Source organism: Nelumbo lutea, chromosome 7 (genome assembly GCF_056320005.1).
Source record: "Nelumbo lutea isolate HS-2025 chromosome 7, American lotus-T2T, whole genome shotgun sequence".
Classification (NCBI taxonomy): domain Eukaryota; kingdom Viridiplantae; phylum Streptophyta; class Magnoliopsida; order Proteales; family Nelumbonaceae; genus Nelumbo; species Nelumbo lutea.
This window is the reverse complement of record NC_142690.1, coordinates 35,707,364-35,714,604: the sequence shown is the minus strand read 5'-3', so window position 1 is coordinate 35,714,604 and position 7,241 is coordinate 35,707,364. Positions and strand designations below refer to the sequence as shown.

The 7,241-nt window shown below is 37.6% G+C and overlaps 1 long non-coding RNA gene across 1 annotated transcript; it reads right to left on the bottom strand.

The window, feature by feature from the left end:
• Positions 1 to 1,021: 1,021 nt before the first annotated feature.
• Positions 1,022 to 3,471, bottom strand: LOC148846082 (uncharacterized). Its single transcript, XR_016102402.1, has 3 exons — positions 1,990 to 3,471; positions 1,746 to 1,842; positions 1,022 to 1,399 (listed from the first exon to the last, which is right to left on the bottom strand). It is a non-coding gene; the product is annotated as an uncharacterized LOC148846082 (long non-coding RNA).
• Positions 3,472 to 7,241: the final 3,770 nt, after the last annotated feature.

The window sequence follows — 7,241 nt, the reverse complement described above, 5'->3', positions numbered from 1 at the left end:
ATGGGCTTTAGGGCCATTAAGCTTATGTGCTCACTTAACCTTCCTAACTGCTGCCCAGTTGGGCTTCCTTGTATGGCGTGGGACCCAAGCATTGATCTACACATCAGCCACATGGGTTCGGCCCAGCCTTTGTTACAAGGCCTGGTCGAATACACTGTTAAGACAGTGCACCCCCTGAAACCCATCAAATGGGCTCTATGGGCCCAACACTTACCCTAAGTGGTCCTTGGGCCAAGCCACTTTGTAACACCCAGGGACTGTGGGCAGATGCAAGATTATCCCATCAGGTATTATCCTCAATGGTCTTACACTTAACCTCTCAGCCCATAATGATCATACACTGCTCGACAAGAGAGGACCTCTCCCTCGACTGCAAGGAACAGCGTTGCACTCTCCACTTATATGGATCCCGGGAATTAAAACCTTTTGCAAACATTTTAGAAACCATAATATATATACTTTTATATCTCATATAAAATATACTTTGCAAAACAAATTTCAACGGTTGAAATCGGCTGCCGGCAGTCTTGGTTTCCAACAGTGAGAGCGCATCCCCGATCATTACCTTTGTCCGACAAAGGGGCTGATCCTGTCACTATGATCACCCACTCAGATGAATTCTCGGATTGGCCCAACATACCCAGGTTTTGACCCCCGCTAAGGATCTCACTGATTAGTACATCAAAGACAGCCCGATCCGACACCTAGTGTAGTATCATAATCGAGTCTAGGGGTCGGGTGTAACTTTTCAGTTTTGCCCATCAATCTCCAAGGTCCAGGGCAATACTGGAAATCTGGTCCAGTTCAAATATTCAATTAATCCCACACTCTATGTGCCTAGGGTCTCACCCCGGTAGCTGAGACAAGCCACCCCAACCGACTTGGTGGCACCACAGTGTCAGCCTTGCCAGGATAGGTCTCCCCAGACCGACCCACTGGCTGTGAACATTCTAAACTAACACGAGTCTCAATAAGTGTCCAGTTTAAGGGTATTACACAGAAACATACCAAGGGAACATGAATCAAATATGTACTTTTATTCATTTACGATAAACTCATAAAGTACATCAATTTTGATTGAAGCTAAGGGCATACAATACTGTCTAACAATACGGAGTCTTCCTGCCAAGTACAGAAGAAGGTGTCCTGTTTATCAAGTATCCGACGGTTAAAGCACACTCCCCCCAAAAACCAATAGGCAAGTCTGCTTGAAATCTCAATGCTCTCGCAACATTCAAGGTATGCCTGTGTTTTCTCTCCACCCGACCATTTTGTTGTGGTGTCCCAACACACAAAGTTTGATGCAGAATGCCATGAGTCTCAAAGTATGATTTCAAGCTTTTAAATTTTGTTCCATTATCACTTCGAATAGTCCTGACTTGCTTGCCAAACTGACGTTCTGCCATGGCACAAAATTTCTTAATAATATGTGCTATTTCACTTTTTTCCAGTAACAAGTAAATCCATACAAAACGAGAATAATCATCAACAATGGTTAGAAAGTAAACTGCACCACAAGAGGCAAGTACTTTATAGGTGTCCCATGTATCACAATGAATTAGAGAGAAACAATCATCAACTTTATGTTTACTTTCAGGAAAGATTTCCCGTGTTTGTTTCGCTCTGTAACAAACATCACATGGCTTATCTCCTTCAGTTCTATTTAATTTATCTACTTTAGGAAGAAAATATCTATTTAGACGGATGCCCTAATCTGCGATGCCATAACTCCCATTCATTCATACCTCTTGTTCTATTCGCCCGAACCGGTGCTACTCCTCTAAAATGATAGACCCCATCACACTGCTCACCCACTCTAATCAGAATCCTCGAGGTTTGGTCCTATATCACACATAGCTTGTTAGTAAAAGTGACAGTACAATTTATCGCTTGCAATAATTTTGATATGGAAATAAGGGTGCAGTTCATTCTTGGTATAAAAAGCACATGATGTAAATAAATATCTCCACCCAAATGTAAAGTCCCTACCTTCACTACAGTGGTTTGCTTCCCATTGGGAAGTCCCACCGAACACGGTGTAATATTCCGTACATCCATCAATAAATCAATTTCTTCAGTCATATGGTGCGACGCCCCGGAATCAATTATCCAATGAGTAGAATTTTTCTTACCAGAGAGCTTTTCATTAGTCTTGGTAAGCATCAAGCATGCTTACAAGAGTCTGCCATTGCTCGTCATTAAGCCCGTTTAGTTCAGTCCTATCTCCGTCAGTTACGGCTGCATTAGCAGCCACTTCACGCCCTGCGGACGACTGAGCAACATGAGTTTTTGCTGAGCCTTGGTCACGTCCGCCAGAGGGTCCACCCCCTTTTCCTCGACCTGCTCCATGCCCAGTCGATGTACCGCGGGGTCCGTCTCCCCACCATTCCGACTTACTTAAGCTCTCACTGTTCCTTATGTTGTTCGCAGCCATGGTAACCGATCAACAAGACTTATCAGCAATAATATCGAAGAGAAACAGTAAGAGACACGACAGTCTTTGATTATCCTTCGAATCGTCAATTGCGGTGTCACCCCTATCCTGGTGGCAACAGATGTGGCAGCACGTGGTCTAGATATACCTCATGTTGCACAAAAACAGAAAACACAGTCGTGGGTGTCCGAGAGGGTCTATTGAGACTCCTATCACACCCACCGTAGAGCATCTTCTCCACGTGTATGAATCAGAGATGGCACCCTAACCCTGCAAAGAGAATGCAAGGCAGCATCCACGAGCGAACCCTGTGATTTCCGACAAGCATATTTTGGTGACGAGTGCCGTTCACCGTAGCGACCAAGACAATCAAAAGATGGAAAGCAAACCCGTTGCCCCCGATAGCAATCCTATTTCCGCTGATAGCAAACCTGCTGCTGCCGATAGCAAACTTGTTGCTGCCTATAGCGAATCTGTTGCCGCCTATAGCAATCCTGTTGCTACCGATAGCAAAACTGTTGCCGCCAATGGCGAACCCGTCGCCGCCAATGTTGCTGCTTCGTCGCCGGAAGAGAAGAAGCAGCCTCAACAGAAAGCGCAATAGGCTTCATCAAGTTCCCTTCGAAGCCTCTTCCGCTTGCCGAATTTGTGAGAGTAAAGAGAGGCAGGGGAGGAAGAGGCGGTCGTGTGTGGGCTAGGAAGTAGATGAGCAGAGAGAGGTAGTACGGGAACAGTCATGCCAATTGTTACCACCCGAAACAGGAAGACGTTCACCGCCGCTCTTCTGTGTTGGTTTCGATCGCTGTGCCAATGGTTACCACCCAGAGGTCGCCGCTGTCACTCGATTTTGGAACCTCTGATCGCAGCCGCCGATTGTGAAAACGGAACTCAGAATGGAACCGTCGATTGCAGCCTTGGGAGGACGAAGGCGAAAATCGGAACTCTGCGGAAGACGGAGTGCCGAACTGGATCTAGAGTGCAAAGTCTGTCCTTTATCGGCGCCGAGCAACGTCGCTGCCGCTACTGATCTCGCTCCCGTTTCCGACTCTGATACCATGCAAAATCAGGATTATATAAACAATAGGAGATTCAGTTATAGTTGTAGTGGGAAATTACCGCTGGCCAAGCCAAATAAATAGATTCCTAAAACCACGCTTCCCAATATTGATCTATATCGATCATCCCATATAATATGAAAAAGATACTTTCCCAAAATTAATTATTAAGAGGTGTTCTTTTTATACTCGTATATGAGGGCTTTCTTATGCCAAGCAATGAGATGAATCCACATCAAGAATTATTTCGCTTCACATGAGATGAAAACTGGTTTTGTTTGGTAGTAAAAACTGGGAACACTTGAATTTATAGATTCAGATTAATTCCAGAAGTAGGGAAAGAGGGTTACTTTTGCCTACCAATGAGATTAACCCACGTCAAAAATTATTCCACATCACATTAAATGCGCAATTAATTCCTTATGCCGACTATGAAGCAAAAATAAAAACGAAATTTCCTTGTTTGATGAACCCACGTCAAGACGTGCCACATAGTATTTGGTCCCAGGCCTCAGCTACAAGAAGCTATAGATCTTCTTCATATATGGCTGGGTGAATGTCACCACAAATGCTTTAGGCTGTGTTTGGTTGTAGTGCAATACAAATTTATTTGTATTCATGGAAGTGCAAGTGTAAAAATGTAAATTTGAATTTTACTTTATTTATATTACAATCAAACAAAATAAATTAAAATTTAAAACAAAAATAAGTTAGAATTTACACTAAAATCGTTTACACTGTCATGGTTTTGCATCAGTACAAATTTATTTGTATTACAACCAAACACATTCTTATGGTCAGCGGATGACAGTTTCTTTTAGGAAAGTGAGAGTTTTAGGTTGAGTTACTGATTATATGGAATCAGTTGCAGTGTTTATATAGTATACATGGGGCTCACAGTGGAATATTGCCATGTTCATTGTGGTTTGTGTTTGCATCAAATTAGGACTCGCTTGGGAGGGCAGATGTTCAACAGCTTCAAGCTTTGAGATGGGCTCTACGGGCAGTATGAATTTGGTGGAAAAATGCAGACAACCCAAATCAGCTGTCACAGACTCTTCAACAATTTATTTTTGTCTACTTTTACCAAATAAGTTATTGACGAGGGTAAAAATTCTTTAATGGATTTGGGTTTATTACTATTGTTTTAAATATCTTATTATCTAAATATTTTATCCACTAAAAGACAAAGTAATAATTCATTCAATTCATCGACCTCTAGCATATGGGATCTATATCTATATATTAAAATGGAATGTGCCAAGTTCGCACTTTTCTGATTTTTCTGATTTTTTTATCAAAAGTGAACAAAATAACTCAAAATGGCCAATAACCCTTGAGATTTTTATCTCTTCTCATTAACTCACCATTAGGTTGTATTTGGTTTAAAGGAAAAAGCAGGGAAAAGAAGGGAAATGTAGGGAAATATTTACAAATCTTTTATAGGTTTCCCTATATTTCCCTTCCTTTCCCTACCTTTTCCTTCAAACCAAACATAGCCTTAACTCCCCCTCTTCTTTCTCACTAACTCCTCTAATTATCTCTATTCATTAATTATACCATTAACTCCTTTAATAACTCTTGTCATTAATTTCTCTCTCATCTTCATGATTCCATTAAATTGTCTAAAATTCATTAGCTTTATCTATATCTATATTTATTTCATTTTAATTATAATTTTATATACATTATATATATTTATATTAAATTGTAATTATCAAAAAAATAATGATTATATTAAATGTAAATATTCAATGATATATTATTAGGCTCAATAATCTACTACAATTTAAAAGATAATTAATTAATTTATATTTTAGAATGAATATTATTTAATTCACTCAACAAACAAAACTAATGTCTTAAAAATCGATTTGGATGTTGAATAGTTTTTGTCTCTAGGTCACGTGTCAATGGTTCAACTGTCTAGGTTGAACAAATCAAACAATGGCACATCATCCATCTATATATGTAAATTCAATATAATATAATTACATTTTGTGTGTATATTATTTTATGTTCAATTCGTATTTTTTATTTTAATTTTTATAAATAAAAGAGCCAGAAATTGAAATTTAAGACCACAAAGTTAAGTCTTTTAGAAGTTTTCAATACATTATATTTTATAACCCATGATTCAATGACTAGATCAAAAGGGTCAATGGTTCAACTGCCTAGGTTAAATGGGTTTTGACCCAATCAAGCATTTTTGACAAAATAGTAGGTTTTAAGAAACCCAAAATTAGAAATAGGGTTGAGTGATGGTTTGAATGGTTTAACCATTTGAGTCAATGATGAGTTGAAAACATTGAATAAAACATTTTAAAAATTATAATACATGTGTATTCCATTAGAAATTATAAAAATTAATTAACCATAGTAAAAATAATTTATTAAATTACTTAAATAAGACAATAGTAATTATTAATCATTATTATTATTGATAAAAATATCTATATCAATATAATAAAAACAAATAAATTAATAAAAAAAATAACAATATTTATTAATATAAAACTAATACAAAATTATCTAATAATTATTAGTTTTACAATTAATTTTTACTAACGAACTTAAATCTCATTGAAAAATAAAAATTTAATAGAATTAATTACATTTAATAAGGATTGATAAAATTAAAAATTTATAAAGATTTATTAACCTTAAATATAGTTTAATTAATTTAAAATCAACACACGTTCTATTAAAAATAGGAAAAATCATAAAAACCTCATTGGGTTTCCTAACAATCCTATGAACCTCTCCTATATATGTTTTTGACCTTAACAAAAGCCTCCATATTGTTTTGGCAAAAGGTGCAAATACTTTCATTCCATTAGCATTTGAAATAGAAAATGTTGATGAAATGCATTATTTTTCTTTAAACACCAAATTTATTCAAAAACAATTACAACCCAAAAAATGTTTGGTAAAAAAGAATATTTTTACCTAAAAATAATGACAACAAATAAAATTTTAAAAATTAATAAAAATGTAGCATTAAGATACAAAAAAAGATATATAGATTTATCTAGAACATGGAAATAAATTAGCCACTCTTACTAAAGTACAACTTGAATTGTGCTCAAATAAACTAGACATAACCCAAAAAAATATTTTAATTGGACTTAGATAAACACTGTTTAATTGGAAATGCCATGGAACTCCTTCCTCAATTTTTCTTAATAAAACCCGTGCACCTCACAGGTCGCAACTAGTTAGTATAATAAGCAAAACCATAGGTTTCCATATTAGTGGGCCAGAGTGAAACTCAAGGAGCATGCTAGAGCGTGAAGCTCAAGGAGTGATCTCTCCTTTTGATTATACCCATTGTAGGCGTCTAAGAAGGAGAACAACTGGTTTCCTGCCGTTGAGCCGATGAGGATGCTCATATTCGAAAGAGGGAACTCATCTTTGGGATAGGCCCTATTCAGGTCTCTGAAGTCAACATAGCACCCAAGGTGGGGGTGGGAATAGTCAATGTGCTAATTTTGTTCTAATAATCACAAACTAATGTACTAGGAATGGGATACTAGCCTTAGTTGTATGTTCTTCTGTTTTATTGGAACCACATTGGCTAACCATTGTGGGTGTTCGATGGGCTTGATGAAGCCTACTTTCAGAAATCGTTCGACCTCCTCTTTGACTTCCAAAGCAATTTTTGGTTTGAAGATCCTCTATGGTTGTTTCATAGGTTTGAATTTGGGATCGATGCATAGTGCATGTTTGACAAGTGCTAAGTCCAATTCGGG